Raw genomic sequence first — 22525 nt, forward strand, 5'->3', positions numbered from 1 at the left:
ACAGAATACTAGGGACTTGCTGTAGACCATGGATAGTGAATAAATTTTCTTGTCTGCACATGCTTCCTTCCAGTGCAGCCTCAGCTCTGTTTATCAGTTCTTCTGGTTGAGCCAGTATTGACTCAGAGTGCAGAACCAGCCTACACCATCGTCTACCTCATTCATCCTTAAATCAGTGTTACAGAGTAGTTTCTGCAACTGATGGAAATACCATTGCCAAATTCATTCTGTTCGAGATCCCTGATCTTATTTTAAGCATGTGCTTGTTTCAGAGTGACTTCCAAAGGCTCAGTTGGTTTAGCAGTAATGAAGTTGTATACAGTAATAAACCACCACCTATACAAGGGATGTATTGCTCTGCTTATCATTTTATGGAAGGGCTGGATGTAGCTTTGCAGCCTAGGAGAAGGAACTGAACTGATTTTTCAGAAATGCAGCTCCTCCCTTGTTCCTCTGTGGCACATGTAATACTAAGAAGGGTATTTAGTAAAATCAGTGTTTCCTTCTTTTTTTGCTCTGTGTGTGTGTTGATTTTTTTTTTTTTTTTTTTGACTGGATTTTTTTAATCCTAAGCTCTCAAAAGTAGCTTTTCTATTAGAAGATACATGCGAAACGTATTAATGTATACAAAAACTTCTATGATCTCAGACTGCAGTTTGAATCTAATTCAAAGACATACATAGATTTGATTTAAAAGGTAGGATACATGCGAAACGTATTAATGTATACAAAAACTTCTATGATCTCAGACTGCAGTTTGAATCTAATTCAAAGACATACATAGATTTGATTTAAAAGGTAGAAATAGTTTCATCAGTTTCAGTAGATGGAACATGCGTAGGAGCTGCAATTCTGGGCCTCAGTCATAAATGGTACAAAAAAGGAAAAATCTCTTCAGATCTTGGTCCAGAAACAGAGAGTACACTCTTCTGGGCAAAGATGATTAAACTTGTTCTCCACGCAACACCATGAATCCTTGCGCGATATATTTTATTTTATTGAATATTAGCATCAGGATGAAAACATGTAAGTTGGTTTTGAGTTACGGTAAACACATTCTAAAAATGGCAAAAGAGAAAATGTAATTTAAGATTTTTTTCATTTGAAGAATATGTATTAGTGTGTCATTGTAATTATTAATATTTCTTAAAAGAAGTGCTGAAACTATTTATCTTTTCACACCACTTTAAAGGATTTTTAATTGGAAAAGCACATTGTCAGTATAGCATGATGATTTCAAATACAGATTCAGTAAAGGCAAGAAAATCTAACCTTTTTCAGCTTTCCACAAGACTAACAAAAATGTTGCAGAATATAGTCAATAGTTAAAATTTTATTTGTAATATTACAATTTCTGGTATAACAGTGTTCTTGTTTCCACACTTATTATACATCAGTGTAAGTTATAAGCCTAAATTATGGTGATCTAAAACGAAAACCCTTTTGTCTGTTTTCTGGTCTCAGCTATGAAGAGACATATTGCACAAAACCATAGAAAGCATCATGGGGCTTGCTAATATGTATTTAATTCATCTCTTTCTATGTTCTCATTGTTTTCAGTGCTTACATTTCTTGTCTTGCTTGTTTGCTGACAATCAAACAGTGCCATCCCTGTTTCTGCTATTTGGATTTCATCTGTTATCAATGAGAAGTTGAATATCATCTGCCTTCATTTACGTAATTTAGCACCCTAGGTGGGCTCACAGATACATGTAGCAGTCACTGAAGCAGCGCCCTTAGCCACACACTTTGCTCTGGAATGTTTTTGATAATCTTTTCGGACAGTGGTGGGGTTTTGCTTTAAATATAGAAATCATTCTTACCATCGCTGGTCTTTGCACGGTGTGCTGTGCAGTTGATGTTCAAAAATGTCATCAAAGTGTGGTGTAGATGTACACAAAAACAATAACAAATAAATTGAGCACAGTTCCAATAATCCCAAGCAGGGCTAAAATAGATTCTTCTTTTTCCTCTTTCTCCTCTTGCCTTTTTACATCTTCCAGTGTTGTGATGGCAGAGGTCCCCATTTTTCCTGCAAATACCTTCACCAGTATTCTGGCAGCTAGCTAGAAGAAAGAAAGCAAATGATATATCTGGTCTGACAAACATGCTAGCTTGGTTTTTTTAAAAACAATTCTGTACTACTTTACACAGTATTTCTTAATGCTCTGTTTATTGAGTTATATTCATCTTTTATTTTTGTATGTACATGTCCATGTTAACATTAATTGTTCTGTAGATACACATTTGATAGGAGTGAAAAATAGCTTGATGCTTCAAGCCAATTAAAATGCTTTACTGTAAAAGAAATATAAAATTTGTCTTTAGCCAGCTAATGTGTTTCCTTGTAAAACAGGGTATTGATGAAAGCAGGTATGTGAGCATTGTCAGATACTCTGAAATGCCTGGGGAGATTATGTGAATTTTCAGCTGTTAAATATTTAACTATCACAGTTGAACCGGTTGCAAATATTCATGTCTGCTGTTTTTGAACGTGGAAAATATGCCTCCTTAACACAGTATCACAGTCTTTTTTGACCAGTGAGCCCTAAGTAGGCAGTTGCAGGTGAGATCTTATCCTTTTACTTGTTAAATAGATCAGCTTTTGGACATCCATGCAACAGTAAACATTTGACAGAAAATGTCTGTCTCTTCAAATATAAATGTTGCTGTTCTTGTGATTATATATGCTTATTGTTGCAGTATGCCAAAGGACAGCAGTACTTTTAGAATAGCAAAATTCTATGCAATATAAGAAGACTTGAGATAGATATTTACAGATGCGTGTATGATTTATTACCTTTTTTGTTGCAAAAGTGAGGTTTACAGGTCGTCTTTATTAGTTGCTCTTGAACTCTTAATTTACAGTCAAATTTCCTGTAAAAACATCTTTCCTGTAAAATTATGTTCATTGGTGGCTGAGATGTTGATCTTATATGTAATCTGCTATGCTCTTTTAGCCCTATTGATCGAAATTTCTAACCTTAAACCAAAATTTGATTGGGATTTCTACTAGTTCAGATAACCCACAATTTACTGAAGATTTGCAATCACATTTTATACTGTAATAGCGTTTTTCTCTCCTGGCAAACATCTGTAATCATTGGAGAATGTATTTCTGCTATGAGTCTAAATTAAAGCCATCAGCTCAGAGGATATCTCACAGAAAGGTAAAAAAACCAAAGATGTTTCTTACCCTACATTGCATCAGGAATAAAATGTCATCAGACATGCTTCTTAGTCGTTGATTCAGTGGCAAACCAGGCTGTTATCTTCATGAAGGGGCTGCTCTCCTCACTCAGACAGACCAGATAGGAGCATGAACAGTTCCTTGATGAAGAAGTTTATCGGTGAGGATAATAATGTTACAGAATCTTCCAAATGACTGGCCTTCTCTCTCAGTAATCCACTAAAGCAAGTCTAGTCGAAAAGCAGTAAACCCCTTTCTGGTATGATCCTCACTGTTGACTAGTTCTCATTAAAACTGAGGATTTTTTTTTTTCCTTAGATGATGCAGAGCAGTGAGATGCACGCTGTTCGGTTTTGTCCTGGGAAAAAAAGAAAAATCAAACCCCACAAAAAAATCCTAAACAGCTCCTGCGTTTATTCAGTTGTACTTAGTTATTTATTAAGACTTCAGAAAAAGCCAGCCTTTGATTTACTCTGTGGCAGCCGTCTGAAGAGGCTTTCTCACGTTGACACGCTGTAATTCCAAATGCAGCGAACTACGTGCAGTCACACTATGTAATTTTAGTCCAGCCTGAAAAAGGATGAAAAGAAGTCTGCTTTACTGGCAGTCGTGTGAACGCTGCCACACACCTGCATTCAGAGCCTCCGGAAAGAATTCCAAGGTATTCTTCGGAGCATTGCATAACTTAGCCAGGCAAATCTGAAGAGAGGAATGACAGTGGCTTTAGTTGCACACTGTGGTGAGCTGTGACATTGATTAAACATGCAGTTGGCACTTGCTGAATAAAGAAGGAGCTACAAGCCACCCTTGCAGACAGTGAGTTGCATAACAATGTGCGGTGGCTCTGCTGTTTCATTGTCAGGCCCTGCACATTTTAATCCTGTAGTACCAACGCAGGAGAAAGTGTGCAGTGTAAGGAGGAGTAGAGTTAACTGTACTTTGTGGTTTGCTGAAGAAGTGCTGCATGACAAATGGTGACATTAAGGCAATTCAAGCTGAATGCTGTTTCTGCCTTTTGTCTCTTTATGCTTTGTTTGACAGGCTATTGTTTCTATGGGAAATGCTACTTCTAACGCTTTTCCTTTTTATTCGCCACCCAAAGAATGCAGGGTTAGGGTGTAATTAATGAAAACACAGACTTGCATAAAGATATTCCTGTTCTGATTTCATAGGAAGCAGTAACACAATGTTTTCCTGGGTAAATCAGAGAGGTATTTTTTGCCTGCCCTATTGGAAGTGGGAGGGAGGGAGCTCTGTGAAGTCTGCTCTTCTTCCCAATCTCTTCAAATAAAAACCCACAATTTTAATAACCCTGCAAGTAGCGGTGTTTCAGATTTTTTTTACTCAGTCACTTTAAGCTAGGAAGGCTACCAATGCAGTGCGTTTTCATTGGTACAGCACAGCTTCTTGATATAAAGGCAACTGCATTTTTGCATACATTGGAAAACTTATGTTTTTAAAAATACTTACAATATCAAGCAATTCAGAATTGAAAAGTACAAAAAGCTTATGCATATGAAAAATAAAAAGATAATTAATTGCACTGAGTTCAAACGGTAGGAATGGAACTAGAAACCTTGATCGCTTTCTAGAACAGATATTTTAGAAATTACAAGGCATTGTTTGAAATTCAGTTCTCAATAATCGTTTAGTGAGAAAACAAAAGAGGGTAAAATCATTGCTTTAAATACTTCTGTTTTAAAATTAATTTACTTATACATTACATTTTGTTTCTCCTTTTTCTAAAGTATCGAAGTACATTTGTTAGTTTCTCAATAATGGACAAAACTCTGTATTCTACATGTGCATTATTTGAATGGTAAATACCATGTTTGAAGTACCATGAGTTGCATGGTGCTTGGACATGATTTGCCCTTTATCCTGAAAATAATGTTGCCTCAGTGAAATTGTTTGACTCTAAAAGAATTAATTAATTAGGTTAAATCTTTCCAGCATAACTTCCTTAAAATATATTGTAATATGTCTATCTGGTCTTTCATTTTAAGCTCTTCTCTTATTCTGAAAAGGCTGCTGCAGCTTCAGTTGTTCATGGAATTGTTTTCTGCATATGTATTTTGAATGTATTTCTGTATTCATTTAGATCCATTCAGAGATACAAAGATGGTGAGATTTTCACCTGTGTATTCTGAACCATTTGCATCGCTGAGAATATTGCTGTCCCAATAACTAAATTTTCAAGCCATTGTGCAATATTAACCCTCTGATGTTAAAAATCAAACCTTTTCCTTTGTGAAATTTTTCAAAGTGCATCTTTAATGATTAATGATATACTTGGAGGGTAGGAATCTGTCACCTTGGCAGGACAACCGTATAAAGATTGAAAGCCAACAGAAAAATTTCTTGTAATATTATCAATGTAAATTGTGCCAGTAAAGTAAATTCAGCAGCTCCACTGTGAATAGCCAGCTAAATAAGATGTATCCACAGAGAGCAGCAAAAGATTCAGAGACTATTTCTTGGCCTGGTTATTGCTATGGTTGAGGTCTGGTAGTAGTCTGCTGTTGTGATGCAGCTGGTGCTTCAGTGGCTAAGGCGAACCCAGGGAAACAAATCTCTCTGGGTTCCCTCTGCATGCAGTCAACGGGGAGCAACACCTCCTGCACCCCATGATTCAGATCCAATGTTTGCTATGGTCCTTGGTTGGAGGCATTTCTCCCTTCCCATCCTTCTGCTGTATTGGTGTGCATGTCTGTGTGGACATGCCATGAGCTGGTTTGGAAAACACACCCAGCCAAAATTAAATCTCTAGTACAATAGGAGGGATGGGACAGTAGCTGCTTAAGCTGTCAGTGCTGGCAAAGAGTTGCTGTTTAGGAAAAAGAAGGAAAGGTTATTAGGCTTAACATTTCTCAATTATAGGAAACTTGAATTCATCCATGTTAGTTGGAAGGTGGTATTTACAAATGAATTCCTTATAGTGACAGTGCATCTCCAGTATGAAGAGAAAAATTCACTCGAGATTTCTCATGAGTGAAGTGAGTAATATAGGTTGATTTGAAAGGCCTTGATTTACCTGTAATAATTGATGATATTTGAAACATGGGGAGAGATATTTTGCATTTTGTGAAAAACATCAGTTTAGCAGTGCATTTTATACAAGTCAGTAGTAAAACCACCTGTTTCAGGGTAAACATTACATGGTTACATAGCATTTGGGTTTGGACACCTCTAAAAATGTCCTAAATTTAAACCTGTTACTTCCATCTAGGCAGAACTTTCAAGCACTTAGTAAGACTTTGGCAACTCCTCGGTAACTGATTTATGTAGTATTTGAAGAGCAGGACAAATTCTGTTGATTACAGGTCACTCTGTTCATTACCACTGGTGTTTGAGCATTTGTATTGCACAGGAGTAGACCTTAACCAATGCAAATGTATGTCATATTTTAAAGGTATTCATACTTCAAGAAGAATTTGCCAGGCTATCTTGTAAAAACTCAGTGATATAAATTCAACAATTTACAGCCTTGATCCTTAGGTGATCATTATCCTTTTATACGCTACCGCTGCGAGTCATGTGGAATACCCATAACATCTCACATTTACAAAAGGAACACATACCCTTAACCAAAGTGTAATTTTTCTTTTTCCTCGTGGATTTTTGTGGATTTCTATAATTTTGGTTTTCATACACTTTGTGATTATTCTATAGGCTGTATTTTTTCATTAAAATAGCATGTTTTGACTCAGGTATTGTTTACCCTTATAGAGAGCGAATGCTCTGAAGAAGATTGCAAGTTAAAACAGAATGTAAAGGCATATTCGAAGGAGAAAAAAGAAGGAAGAATGTAAAGAGCTGTCTAGACCTAAAAATCTGTTTAGCTTAAAATGCCATAATGAAATCCAAAAGATCATTCATAACATCAGTTGTCCATGAAGATGGTTTTCCCTTGTAGCTGCTTTGCATTTCCATAAGACACAGGAAACTACTTGAAATGTAGTAGCACGTGTGTCCTGTAGGTGACGTGTTGTAGTTTTCTTCTCTGACAACTTCCACAAACTTCCTTTTATGAGATCTGACACTTTTTTCACTTACATTTTTTCACTTGCACAGTAGAGCAAATTTCTGTCTGTTGGGAGATGCAGTAGTATGTACACATTAAGATGAACTGGTTTGCTTGGCGTAAGCAAGAAGTGGATATTCACACTCCTTCCTGCTTCGTTCGGGTTTTGTGTTGTTTTGGGGTTTTTTTCTTTTTTTTCTCTCTCTCCTGAGAACTAAACAGAGCTACTGTTTTCTTTGTGAGAGCTGTTAGATTATTTTTTATGATACAGATTGATGTGTGGATGCCCTTGAGTCAGCAGCGATGGGCATGGCCAGTTTGAGCTAGGTTTCAAAGTATTTTTTTATTCGTCTGTTGAAAAAAGGAAAAACTCTGATCATCTGTAGCAACACAAGTTAGTTACAGATTTCTTTCTGTTCTTATTCACACCTCTTTCATGTGTTTCATTTCAGTATTGACATGCTTATTTTGAGACTTCAACTATGTGTCTGCATCTTGTTTTCCTTCTGATTGAGGAACTTCAGTGCCTTTTGGTATTGTCTGAGGTTTTTTCCTGATTTTGTAACTTAATTACTGATTCAGAATATCCTTGGAAAAAAGTCAGACTTCTCTCATAACTAACTGCAGAAGTTGCTCTAGTTTGTTCCCACCTGTCAGTCTTCACTTACCAGAAATTTACTTGTTCCTGTCTCTTACACTTGCTTTAAAATAGTTCTGTGTTAAAAAATCAATTAAGTGGTTATGGAGTAGTACTGATTCTTCTGCCACGGCCCTTTCAACAGCAGCTTCTCTTAGCACCATTGAAGCTCAACCACTGCTTTATTGTATGTGAATACGGTCAGAATGCACTCTGGTATTTTGTCAAGAAAAGTGGTAAGTTTGACAGTTGAGTAATAGTTTAGGAAAAACTGAACCAGTCTGCATTTGGAGGGTGTCAAGTGCAATGTCACACATTTGTTTTGAGGGAACTATTTTAATCACACTCTTAATGAACTGAAGCAACTCCGAAGTTGGTGACTGAATATTCCTGAGTTAGAAGTGAGAGTTGCAGCCCCAGCTGTGTGTGGTGACCTTCTGGATATGGTCGAAAGGAATAATGGAAAAAAGGCAAGAGGCTTTTTCCTCCTCTTCAGTCTCTAGTCTCACATGGGACATCAAGCAATCTTCATTTTTCTCTTCTTCACTGGAGTCAGAAAGAATCTCTTGTATGAGTATCGCGCCTTTAAAAAGCAGTTAGTAACTTTTAAAATGCCTCATTCATGATTCAGTGCTGTTCTCTGCAGCTCAAGAGGGGTTTGGTCAAAGACAGTGGGTACCCAGGACTGTTTCTTGACCTTGGTTTGAGTGTGGGCTGCATGCTTCAGGAAGAGTATTAGGGCTTTCAACCGTCAAGTTTTTGAGCTGTTGTGTTCATAAATTTTGGTGTGTGACATTAAGTCACTTAATTCAACATTAAGTGAATGTTGGGTCCTTCCTGGGCAAGCAAGGGGGAAGCAGAGTAGTGAGAACTGGTCCTAGACCAGGATAGTGGCTCTTGGAGAACAACAATACTAGTACAAGTTCTTCTTTCTCCAAAGCCCTTACAGCATCTTGCCTTGTGAGAAAGAACAGATTTTGTCCATGTAAGGTTTCAGATGACTGATCTTAAAAAAAAAAAAAAAAACAACAAACAGCAAAATAAACCTAGAAGATATCACCATCCCAGCACATTGTTTTGCCACACTTTTTTCCTCTGATTTGTCATATCAGTTTTGGAATGAGAGGATGAAGTTGTTATCTCATGAAATCTATTATTTTCTATTGAAAAGAAATTAATACATGCTTATTAGGTTTTCAAAACATTTAAAGTAGTGGTCTATTTCCTAGTAGATAGTGCTTTTGGAGCAGAATTTTAATAACAGCATTCTTTTTAAATGTCAAACCCAATTATCCATTTGAGTGGTAATAATATGAAAGATTTATGAAAGAACAAATTGTAAATTTGTACTTGTAGCTCTACTGGGTTGCAGAAATTTGTTGTAATTTATAGGGAGTAATTATGAAGTATGTATTGAAACGTCATGGCATTGAGATCTTTGAGAATTAAAAGCCTAGTTGTTAGGAGGAACGAAGCAGCTTAGATTTGGCTTGGGTACTGGATTGCATGGCAGATAAAGCACTTAGTCCTTTAAAGACTGAAGTTTACTTACTTCAAATAGCTAAATGGAAATATTTTTTTCAACAAATCATTATTTAGCAAAGATCACTGAGAGACTGTAATTTCTGCTTCAATCTTTATCTGTTTCTGTACTGCATGTTGTTTTATACGGCTTTTAAACATAAATCCATTAACTGGAGAGCTCTTCATTGATTTATACAGCTGGTGGTGTATTTTGCAGCCGCATCTACAGAGCGTACTTCAGACAAGCTTGCAACCTCTGGCCCCTCTCACTTGATCAGTGGGTTAAATCTGTTAGGTTTTCCAGGAGGAAGGGAGTTTTGTAGGAAAGAGAGTCTAGAAATCAGGTGAGAAATAGGAAGGGTAAAGGCCAGATTTCAAAGGAGTTTCTTGCATCTCACCTTGTTCGTTCTTCTGCTTCTCACCCACATATTCTTTGTGCTGTTGGCTAAATAATGCAGAGTACTTTTCAGAAAAGCAAGAGCAGAGTGAGGTTTTCTGGTCTGTTTGTTTTTATGAGCCTTAAACCACAGATTTCTTTTTTTTCTTTTCCAAATGATGACTAAGCCACTGAAGTTGCGTTATAGCACAATCCTGAAAACATAAGTAACTAAGGTTTGTTTCTCATCTGAAGACCACTATGAATTTCTGGACCTCTGTGGTTACAGCATAGCACGACTGTCTTGAAAGAACAAGCAACAGAGTGCCTGTGTGTCTGAATCTGCCTGCCAAGGGCCTGTAAGTTTTTACTATTCCCCTTTGAGAACTTAGACAACTTTCTTCCGGTACTAACGTGAAATATACTTTTTTGGCAGACCTTGATGCCTTGCACTCCACTGTGTAATACGTTTTATGTAAAAGGAAACGAAACAGTGGTGTTTGCCTTCCTGTCTCCCACAGATGAGTTATCTACGTTAAGAAGCTTTCAGAGAAATACAGTTAGATGCTGATCCTTGATACAAGGATCTGTACAAGTCTACAAATCATACATGAGATGCAGCTGGTGCTCATCTCATTCCTGAAGTTAGTTTCTGTATGTTTACTTCAAATTACTCACTTGAGAAATAAAAAGTAGGGGCTGTTTGCTTCAAGAGCATTTGGGTCTGGCCATAAGCGTTCCATGAAAGTTTGCCTGCCAGTAGACTGTCACCATCTTGTCATAGCAGTATAATTTAAATTTCAAGAAACTGGAGAGGTCACTGACATGACAATTCAGGGCACAAGGCAGTAATGCTTCTGCCTTGTTTAAGGTGGAGGGAGCATATCCCTTAAGCTTTCCTGGTCCATTTATCTCATGTTAAGGTCCATGAGTGTTTTATCCAGGAGTTCCTTTCTTCCCTTCATTAATTGGAAGCCAACACTGGTATCTATATCCCTGCTTGTAGGACAAGACTGGGAGTCTAGACTGGTTTTCCCTCTGAGGGTAGTTGGAAGAGACATTCAACGGGCCCTTTGAAATCAGAGGTACCACATTGCATCTTTCAAAATTCACAGAGTAAATGTTACAGGGCCTCCCATTTGTTCTTATTTTACTTTAGTCAGACAGTACCTCTCAAGTGGTTTTGCTTAGACTTGGTAATCACAGATTGGAATATGAGTGCTGGGTGTCTGGAATACATTGCTGTGCGGCACCGCATCCTACAGACATTCACAGATTGTACTGGAGGCATTAAGAATTAATTTAAAAATGATGCCTCTCACTACCAACAGACTCAGTCCTTTCTGTGAAGAGAACATGCCATGAGAGGAGAATGTGACACCTCACGAGATGTCCTGTGGATCCATGTGATGTCACAAAATGTATAATCTGCTTGCTTGTGGGGCCCAAATGCTGTATTGGTTACACATGAGAATCCTGAAATGAGTCATGAAAGTAATGCATCTTCTTTCTTTTTTTTTTTTTTTTCCTTTCCATATTAATGGCTTTGTTGCTTGGTGGCAGCACAATTGGATAAGCTGCTAAAAATTTCTTGACTAAATAAATCAGCAACCCCTTTCTTTCAGCTCAGGTACAGAGCAGATTGCCAGGGTTAGTTCTACACGTTTTGACTTTGCCTTTCCTAAGAGTAAGCTCACTGTGCCTTCAGGGAAGAATTTTGTCAGCTGAGGTGTGTATCTCAGCTTGCATTTGAAGAACAACTTGCTGAAACATTGAGGTGAGGGCCAGCTTTCGCTTTCACCTGTTGAAAGTCTCATTTGATTGGTCAGGTGATAGGTCTTCATTATTCCAGGCAGTAACAGTCTCACCTGTCTTTTATTTCTTTCAGGTTCTTGTTTTCTCTCCTGTTTTTTAAAATGAAATTGCAAATGTACCTGACATTTCCTTTATTCTTATGCAGACACTTCCCATTCATGGTGTTTCCTTTCTTGTTATTGTCTGAGGGTATTCATAGTATTGAGTATAGGTCAAAGGAAAAAGATGTCTGTGTCTGAAGGAGTTAGTCTAGGAGTTAATCTATGGTAGATTACTCTAACACACAAACTCTAGCTTTTTTTTCATAGTATTTGTATCTTTTTGTCCTCTCCAGAGGACTACTTCAAGCACCACTCGTTAAGAAAACAATATTATTTTCTTTTGAGTTAGCCTTTAGTGTTATACCATAACGTAATGGAGGATGATCCATTTCAGTAAGTGTTGCAGGAACTTGCATGAGGTTGCACAGAATGTGCAAATTCTCCTATTCCAGAAGGCTGGGCCATAGAGATGATTTTCCCCATCATATGTGGTTTCCAGTTAAGCTGGTTGTTAAATTTACCACCTAACTGTTTGCACTCCAAGGCACTTGTAATATGCAGGGATTGCAAGGGGTTACCTTTCATTTAACTTTGACTCAGGGAGGCTTATTAGGCTTGAATTTTTCTCCTCAGCCTTCACTTTGTGTGTTTACCAAATGCCCATCTTGGTATTTAAACAACCAACTATTCTCTAGAATGTACACTGAAGCGATGAAGGTTTTCTTGCATATGTACAGGGGCTCTGCCACCTTGCCGAAGCAAAATAGATGTTTGAGGTAGAGTGAGATTCCAAAGTAGTCTCCTTTCTTTTCCCTGAGGACGTGATCTTGTAGGTGTGCATATGGAAAATTGGCCATAAAGCACAGGACTTGCACGTCCTTTCATTCCAGTAACAATGTTGGTATCCTCTGTTGACAGTGAGAAGACCCAAGTCTTGGCCTTTTTCCATCTGCTGATGTAATGGTTTAAAAACACCCCACAGCTTAATTATGTAATTTTGAATTTCCACATCAATTTCTGCAGCATGTGCAATGAAGTGGCAGGTTTCCATCTCATTTTCAATTCCCATTTTACTCTAAAATGCTAGTGACTGCTTTATGGGCTGGAAGGGGTAACGCTCAGACCTAGGACCATTTCAAGGTGGCTCCTTGCCCACTCCTCTGCCAAAAATAGTGAAATCACTGTTCCCTCCTCCAATGCAGGGATGATGAAAGCCAGATTAACTTCCTTAAAAATCCTGCTCCTAGACTAGCGATACCTTTCCTTTCATCTCTGCGGAGTGTCTGCACTTGTGACGCTTAACATGTACCTGACGTGGTTTGGGTTTATTGTTACTTTTTCAAGAAAGGCTTTGTCTGCAGAATATTTAAATCTTGTACTTCCCCTCTCCTCCCCCCCCAAAGTATTTTTCTTATTTTCTTGGCTAACTGGAAGATCAGTTTGACACTTGTAGCTTACCTTTAATATCAGAAATTACTGCTCCTTTTTATCTTACTAAATGCCATAGTAAAGAGTTGTATTAATAGTAAAGTTTTTTTCCATCCCCGGATCAGGCAGAAAACTTTATTCTCATGCTGTCTCTGAATGCTTTATATATATATATATATATTCATATCTTTTTTTAATATCTTTCATTTATCGATGCCTTTCTTTATATCATTACATATTTATTGGATAATGTAGAGCGGTCCTGTAGCTTTGCATTGATGCTTCCTTACACTTGTTTTCTAGATTTGATACAGACAGGGCTTGGTTATAGCTTTATGCTTTTAATTGTGTTTCTTCATGTTTTGTTGGTTTTAAAGAACTGATGCTGGGTAAAACAGCTATCTTTCAGAGGAGGGATTCTTGAAAGTTGCAGTGGGGTCGGATCCCAGGGCAGTATAGACTTCTCTCAGTATTCTGCTCATGTCCTTTCTACACTGATGCCTACTGGGCCATTTTTACAAACAAACAAAACCAATGAATATAGAATTTTGCATTTTTAGTTTTCAGTAATAATTCTTACTTAATGATGTATTCCCGACCTCCCATGTTAGATGGCTTTGTAGCCTCCAACAAGAATCCTTACATCACCTGACCACCTTTTCAAGACTATTTGGAGCACTATGTAATGGCAGAGAGTGATCTCTCCCATGGAGACAGACTGTAGAGTGTGGCATGGAAATAGTAGTATCTCCAAAATTGGGAACCACGCATGATATTTAGTAGTCACTTCTGCTTTAAAATCTGAGCTTGTCTTTTAGATTGTTTGGGGTTTTTTTTCCTTTCCTTTCAAAATACAGAAAGTTGTGTCTGTTTACTCAACTGTACATGCTGCCTTAATGAAATAATGCCTCGTGCTTTTTCTGGCAGCGGGGTTTTTTTTCTGGAATCATGGATACATTTGTGACAAACTTCGAAGTGTTGTTTGACTTGACTTGTAAAATAAACTTTCCTGAAAATGTTTCACCAAAATAAAATACTCTTCAAAATCAAATCTTCTTTAAGCAAACCAGAAATAGTTAAGAGCCATGGTCTGCTCCCTTGAGCCACATTACTACATAAACTCCAGATGACTGACCAAATAACTCGAGCAATGTATTTTGCTTCTATAATTGGACACAGTTTTGCTTTTATATTGCAGTTAAACTAGGGGTTTTTCCAAGTTTCCTAGAAGACACTTAAAATTATAACAATGCCAAGACAAACCAAGGTTGTTAGCCCATTACTTTGTCACTAATAGTGGGCAATAACAGGTGCCTGTGGGAGAATATAGGGATGGGGCTGACACAGATGCTGCCCCACGTTGCTAGTATGTGGCCAAGGGTGGTGTCTCCTCATTTATTGGCCATTGATGGCCTTTTCTTACATGAATTTACCCAATTACTTTTGAACCTGTAACAGTACTTACTGCCCCAGCATTTAGTGTTGAGCTTTTCCAAAGCTTAACAGTGACGTGTTGTGTAGTGTATGTTCTTCTGCAAGTGGCACTATTTCTTCTACTGGTGTGCCTATTCCTTTGGATCTATTGAACAGTCCAATTCTGTTATTTTTACCACTTATAATTAAAAAACCCCAAAACCTTTATGATGCACTTCATTAGTCCCTGAGGCTGCAAAGTCTTAGTTGATTTCATTTAAGATAGTACAGAAGCTCATTCCGTACCTTAGGTTGTTTAGTTGCCTTTCTCTCGTCCTTTTTCAAGTTCTGGCCTGTCTCTTTGAGAAAGGGGGAAAATGCGCCTGGTTTGAAGTGGTACTAATGAGTGAATGCAGTCTCATTAAGTAATTCCTAATTTCACTTTTTCTATGATTTTATCTGATTTTTTTTTTTCCTCTTTTGACTCTAGTGAGCTCAGTGCTAACATCGGAAGAGCAAAATTTTAAGGCTGTATTTGAACAATAAATAATACTCAACTTGGAGCCTGACACTGAATTCAGAGGCCCACCCTTCTTGCATTGTTTCACTGCTCTGGCACAGGATTTGTAACTCACAACCCATAAGGGGGCTTAACCCCTCCTCCTCCTGCTTCATTATGCAGGGGAATTGTATTTTTTGATGCCATTTTTTCAGATGCTCAAAATGGTACTGTGAAAAAGTTTGTGTTATTCCTATAAAGAAAAGTGAAGAAAGAGTCAAGCCACTTAAATTATTACCAGATGATCATATTTAGAAAGCTTTTGTTTCATTTTTACCCAAAGGCTCATGTTGTCTTAAAGAGACCTGATTCTGAAATGCTCTTCAGGCAATCTTTTTTTTTCCCCTATCAAACTGGAGCAGAACACAGGGTGTTAATTAGGCCTATTAGAACAGAGGCTTGCCCTGGGTTGATTCTGAAATGGAAAATCAAGAGGCAGTAGAGCATGACGTATTTGGAACTGACACTATTGCCTGCAGCGTGGACCGCATTCATAGATCATATGCTTGCAAAGATGCAGTAAAGGGGGGCTGAGGGCAGCTCCGTAGTTAAATATTTAGCAAAAGGATGTGTGGTCCTATTGGAAAGAGAGCATGTCTCACTCATAGCCTCTGAAGGTTTCAATTAAAAATACAAAATGAGTGTTTCCTTTGTGTGGCTTCTTTGAACAGCGGTGTTTGTAGCTACTGAGAGTCTTTAATATGATAATGAGGTGCTCAAGTCTTCATTTTAACCGTGGCTGTGAGGGTTAGGTTGTGAGTAATATCCTGAAGGATCAAAAATATGTTCTCAGTACTAAGCATGTTTTGGAAATGGTGTAAAATTGACAGAGCTTTAAGGTCTTTTTTATATTATTTAGTGGTAAAAAAGGTAAAAGAAAAATGTGGTGGCAGGTGTGTGTGGTACCGCAGTTGTGATCTTGACATTGGACTTAAACTGTTTACTAAGTGACATGGTAACAAGAATGCCTTATTTGACTTTTAGCTTCTTAAATGGACAAGACCCAATGTCCTTTAAACTTTACTATAAAAGAAAAAATAAGTGTTTTGGAATACAAAGGTATTTTCTTGGGTTTTTTGCAGGGGAAGTTTAGATACAATGTAGTAAATTTTGAGCATTTGTGCATGATGTGAATAGAACAGTTCTGTAATATAGCTGCTCTACATAACTGTCGGAGGTTTTCTTTCACATTACTTAAAACAGAGGCAGGATTAGGTGGCTACTTCTGGATGAATATTTAAGAAAACACAATCATTCATCTTCCCAGGAAAATATAAATTCTTATTGAAATAGGAGGAAAATAGATCCAAAATAAGAAATGAGAGTTGAAGGCATCTCTTGAGTCATTGGAAACTACCCATGGAAGGAGAAGCCCTCTTGGAATGGAAGATGAGAGTGTAATTATAAAATCAGAACGTAATTTCATCTTTGATTATAGAGATCAGTTTGTTCATTACAACTTTAAACCTGGGGTTTTTTTCCTCTCTTCTGATCTGTTAAATGTAAGCCACTCTTGTAGCCATTTGCAAGAATTTCTTGGTTTAAATTTACATTTCCTGGTTGTAGACATGCATTCTCTTCAGAATGCCTTGTTCTTTTCACTTATTTCCTTTTAATTATCCATTCATGACCATCACTCTCGTGTTTGCAGTGGCAAATCTCTTTGAGAAAGCAAACAGAAGGGATGTAATTTGGAAAGAGTTTCCAGTGGTTCCTTCTGCTGTGGCTGCCAGCACACCCTGCTTTCCTTCAGCAGAGGCAGAAAGACAGGCATGTATATTGGTCAGAAGTAAAAAGAAATTGCACAGAAGAAAAAATAGTCCAACTTTGTGGGCCTCTCAAATAACTGAAATTCAAGAAGTCCTTAAATGTTGCAAGTCTAGTAAATGAGAATTTATGTACAGGAGAGAGATTGAGAGGATATATACACTGCTTTTCTCTTAGCACAGAAGCAAGGAGAGACGTGATGTATTTAAAGCTGGTAAAGGTGTTTGGTTTTTTCCTCAAGTGTCTGTTTTGCTTTATTTTACGTCAAGTTTGTAGACTCCTTTGGGGTAGGAATATTCCTAGTTTGGTCACAGTGAGAATCACAGTGGGAAGGCTTTCACATTAGAGCAACTAAAGCAGAACTTTTCATCATTTTCTCACAAATTATTCTTCTCTATTTGTTTCTTTATTCTGCTGTTAAATGTGAAGATTTTTTGATATAATGGACATGCTATATTAATAGTTTCCTTTATTTTAAAATAAACGTGCATATTCTCTGTGATAGGTTTTAAATATCCTTTGCAATGGAAATAAGTTTCATAATCTTATTCATAGCCAGTTAAGTTATACTGAGGATGTTAAATGAATTGCAAAAAAAAAATTTATTGCTGCTCAGTACTGTCTATTTAATGGGCCATTAGGCCTGGCTATCCTTTGTTTGAATATTGTATAATATTAAAAGAAAGCAAAGGAGTATTAGACTCAGTTGGGCCATTACCTTGTTACAGATATGTATACAATTTAAGGTGATACCTTGATCCTATGAAACTACCTGCCCTCATATGCTTTTTCATTACACTAAGGTTGTAGTTGCATATGGGTAGCCTTAGGTCTCTGTGAGAAACAGATCTATATTGGTGAGGATAAACAGATGCGTGGAAAGCAATTGAAATGTTTTAAAATCACACTCAATCATTGAATGCTAATCAGTTGTTTCCCAGGAGTAAATAGGCTGTGTCTAGAAGTTTCCAAACGTGATGAGTGCGCTAATACCTCATGACCTTTAGGCATGTGTGAAAGACTACAGTTTTCAAAAGACAGGATACTCAGCAGTTTCTGAAAGTCAAGCCTTCTCAATAACCTCAGTCACACTCCTCTTCCCTCCACTGCCCAAATCAGACTGCTTGTTATTAGCATACAAGGGAGATCTGGTTATATGAAATGGCTATATTTTACCTATTTAGCATTCGGTGTCTTTCTAAATTGCAAAAATTGTGGCAAGAGACTAAGTGAATTGCAGTGATGCCAGTAAAAGTTGACCTTTAGTACCCAAAGGAATGGGAGGGAGGGATAAGACCTCATCCTACTAAACCATAAATTTTTTTCCAGCTGTTTGCCATCTCTACTTGTCTTAGAAAGTGGCAGTGACCTTGCTGAGATTTCTGCTTTTCATAAATGCAACAGAATAAATTTAGACTTGTGATACTTTTTTGATGTGAATTGTAAGTATATATGCCTGCTGCCTATTGTCCAGAAAGGCCACAATGAATTTCCTTGCAAATTAGCAAGGACAGTAAGACATTGGCTTGTTTTTTGGACATGTCCACTCATCCTTCTAGAACTCTTAATTCCTGCAATTAATAAAACAAAGGTGGTAGTAAAGATGCTGCTGTTATGATCCTTTAAATCAGCTGTCTGTGGTAGCACTGGGGTTCCAACCTTGCAGAGCACTGCTGTCACATCTTGTTGCCCACCCTGTGGTGATGTTGCCCTTCTGCTCTCTTTTGCCTCCCGCCCCACTCCCCTCACCCTGGGCTGTCACAGCTGTCTCTCAGCCACCAGAGAGGGGCCATTTTACATGTCTCTGGCTACTCATGCTCTAGGTTCAGCAGCAGTTTTTCGCTTGTGCTCTGCTTCATACTCCACTGTTTGAACTGGTTAACTACTGATAACAGCCAAAAGGTGAAACCTTGATGTGTATTTGCTGAATGCAAGTTGAAGAGCACATAGGATGGTTGCAGAAGTCGAGTGGGTCAGGCTGTGCCAAAGGTCCCAGGCACTGCTTTTAGAACTTCATTCAAAACAATACAGCTGTCGCCAGGCAGCCCTGTCCTGCCGGCCCTGTTTAGAGCAGACAAGGAAGCAGGATAAAAACTGAGTACAGATCCCTGCTCTGAGTCTGGTAATAAAATAATTTCATCTTTACCTCTCTTTCCATATAAGAAAATGGCAAATGCTCAGGACACCTAGCGGAAGCTAAGATAGGCTCTCTCGGGCAGCAGTTGTGTTTGAGAGTCAACAAGGGGCAGCTTTTGAACTGGTCCATGGTACAAGGGGTTATTCCTTCCTCAGCAGTTCACTGCCCTGCAGAATTGGGGAGTACCGGCAGCACAAAAATGGGCAGATGTGAAAGACCCCCTGTCTGTGTGTGCCTCACAGCCAGGGTAGTCCAGGCACACCCAGTGTAGGAGTCCGAGAGCACCAAACTGAGCTGTTTGGAGAAGAAATTTGTCATTATTTTAAAATGTTTTTGACTTTGGAATAACAGAGAATCCTGGATAATATATCCATCTGTCATTTTTACAAAGCCAAGAATTTAATCTCCTGTTTTTATTTTCTTAGGAATGCTGTGTATTTGCAGCTTAGTGTGCTTATGTGCATGCCCATAGAAATCAAATATTGTTAGTGCCTTCTTAACACAGCTGAAGTACCCTATAAAAAAAAGTCTGATATATTTGAGATGTGCTAATGCTATTAAAATTCTAGCTCTGCTATAAGCAAAAGTATTTTTTTCTATTTTGTGACATGTTGGATTTTTTTTCCTACACAATAAGCTACCTTATTTAATTCGAGTAGTGTTACGCTACACCCACATTGCCCAATTCACTCAGGCAGAAGGAAGTTGGGTGTGTTCCCAAGGAGTAGCACACTTGGAAGAAATCAGTGGATTACATTTAACACTCGTTCTTCATTGAAGTTCGTATTTGCTTAAAATCCAAATTGCTGGCATCTTAGTTGGTAAGATACCTGTACGTGAGGATGACAGTCCAAAGGCTCCATTGCTTCTATTTGATGGAAATAGGATTTGTTCATTTGCAGATTTGTATTCTATATTTTTATTCATATTTTTAGTATTTTAATTCAGTTCTTTAAAAATACTTTGTTACAGGATATAAATATATATTTTTTTACAAAGCTGTATGATTTATATTTCTGAAATACTCCCATTATACATGATATCTAAACGGAAGACATCTATCATAAATCCCAACTAACTAAATACGCTGCAAACACTAAATGCAGTAAAGATGATGGTGGCACCTGAGTGGTACAGCCCAAACACTGAGGTTCTAGTCTGAACACTGCTGGACTTGCTAAGCCTCCATCGCTCCAGAAGGTGCTGTTAGATGGCTGCGGGTGCAGCCGGCCACACCAGGAGGAGATGGACAAGTTGGCAAACAGTGGATCTGGGCCAGGGGAATATTTTACAGAGTGTCTCATAGTCCTAGTGGCATAACATAGCGTCTTAAAAATTGAGCACCCTCCAGTTTGGAACATCCAATTACATATAAATAGATCTAAAAAATGCTCAAGTTGTCTTAACCTATTTCAGAAAGCAAAGCTGTGTCTGCAGATGCATACTGTAACGGTCAGTTTGGCATTCCCTTTCACTTGAAAGCAAAGTAGGCACAAGGAGTAGGTGAACTGCCAAATAGAGGTAATAAAACTGTAATTTGCCAATTTTACATTGTTTACAGGAAGTTTTTCTGATACTTACCCAGACACCCAGTCTTGGTAAACATGGTTTAGGGGATGGGGGGGAATTCTGGCATTTTGCACAGACTTGCACGGGTCATAATCCTTACCAAGTATAATACAGGCTGTCGACAAAAACAGTGTAAGATGCATAGTGGTATCAATAAATTGAGTTTAGGAGAGTCTAATATTAAGGTAAAAGAAATTGGTAGCTGTTCCCTAAAAGATTGTTTAAATTGAAACCAAGTGAATGCATTTCATATGTCTCCCATGGGAACAATTGCAAAGCAGTGCAAGTGAGTTGAATCTGCTAAACCCAGAAATCTCTCCTATCTTTCTGGAAAACATTCCCATTTTAAAGTTACATCAGTTCAGTTTCCCTCATGACAGTAATTTTGAATTTAACTATCCCATTTGGCAAAGGAGAGGGCAGGCAAGCATTGCTGGATTTCAAATTATGTATTCTGGTCTCATGAAAATTTCATGGTTAAAATAAATAAATAAAAGCTTTCCAGAAGTGAAACGCTGTGGTTACCTAAGAGGTTGTATCTCTCCTTCACTCGCTGCCTCCGTAATAAACAGCAATTGATTACATTGAGGAGCAGCTTCACTGTTCACTGCAGGCGGGAGGAGGCTTCTGGCGAGGGCTCTATGGGGTTTTAGAGTCTCCTCCCTTTCTTTTGCCCTGCTGCGCCCTTCCCCCCACCCCCCCTTTTTTTTTTCTTCTTAAATTCACCATCATCAGATCTATTCATGTTTAAGACAATTTTACACATTATGGGGATTTTTCTGTGGGCAGTTATTGTTCCCTGGAGACTCAGCATAAGAAATGGGTATATATAAAAATATGTAAAAGATAAGGATCAGATTATTGAAACTGGTTTTCTTAATGCTAATGTTTAAATGCAGTGGAGTTTGCTTTAAATATGTGGGATATTTTGACACAGGATATTTTTAGAGCCGTGATACCAAGCCTGACAGATCAGTGCTTTGTTCCAGTAAATTTTCTTCCTGTTCACCACATCAGAACTTCACCCACATCAGAACTTCACCCAGTGAAGACTTTGTGCCATTGTAACAGTTTCAAAATACAAATAGCAAGCTGTTGATCAAAGAACTCTTAGTAGCAAGAGAGAGAGAAATCTATCTTTAAACCTGAATAAACTGGCCTGTTGAATTTTGCTTGGCTATTTATACTGTCCCATTGTGCTGTATTTAGAGCTAAGAGTTTGGTGACAGGAGATGAAAGTTTGTGATCTGCTTTAGCTTGGAGGGTGAGATGTGCTAAATGAAACATTAAAGAGTTCTTCTATGGTTTGTTCTGCCCTAATGTAAGTTGTCAGGGGCTTTTTGTCTGTTGAGGTTTGGTTTGGGGTTTTTTTCTGGAAAATAACAAATTTATTTTATCATAAACTCAGTCACTTGTAAATACTTTGAACTAGAGCAGTTTTTTTCTGCGGTTAGGTTAAAAATAGCATGTCCTAGGGACAGAGGAAGCAGCTGTGTTAAAGTATCTGCGTATTGCTACATTTCCAGGATTTCTATTAATGATAGAAAGTCAGTTGAAATGGCATCCATTATGTGTCTCTCCAAGCAAGTAGAAAAGAAAAATAAACAATGTGGTGCTGGAGAATCCATTAGAATCGTGTGTCTCTGCCTGTCTTTTCCTCAGAGGAGCTCACCACGGTTCCTTCTGTGATACATATTCGTCACACTGAGCAGCACTAAGGCAGTGAAGTTTGCCCATCTAATATATGTTCTTATTAATTTTTGCTGGTTGGTGGTTCATATGTATGCAGATAAAATCTGCATCATTTTCAGGGCCTTTGCATGCTCTGAGGAAAGCATAATGGTTTTTAAAATGATACTTTCTCCATGAAAAGGAGCAAAGCTAGGCTTCTTAGTAGGTAACTTCATTTATTTCATGATCGTAAATACTCTGCAATAATGCAGACAAGTTTTCCCAAAGGAGAACATAACTATAAAGTGGGTGATATGAAAGTCTGTCTTTATTAATGCTTATGCTATTAGAATCAGCAAATGCTACCCTGCTAC

General features: G+C 37.9%; 1 protein-coding gene and 1 long non-coding RNA gene across 14 annotated transcripts in view; one reads left to right on the forward strand and one right to left on the reverse strand.

Moving 5' to 3' along the window:
• The window catches only part of BIRC6 (baculoviral IAP repeat containing 6), a 177128-nt gene that overhangs the window by 129473 nt on the left and 25130 nt on the right, over positions 1 to 22525 (forward strand). The window lies entirely within an intron of this gene.
• LOC115613907 lies at positions 1168 to 4597 on the reverse strand. Its single transcript, XR_003993568.1, has 2 exons — positions 3197 to 4597; positions 1168 to 2066 (listed from the first exon to the last, which is right to left on the reverse strand). It is a non-coding gene; the product is annotated as an uncharacterized LOC115613907 (long non-coding RNA).

The sequence above is a fragment of the Strigops habroptila genome, chromosome 10, assembly GCF_004027225.2.
Source record: "Strigops habroptila isolate Jane chromosome 10, bStrHab1.2.pri, whole genome shotgun sequence".
Taxonomy (NCBI): Eukaryota; Metazoa; Chordata; class Aves; order Psittaciformes; family Psittacidae; genus Strigops; species Strigops habroptila.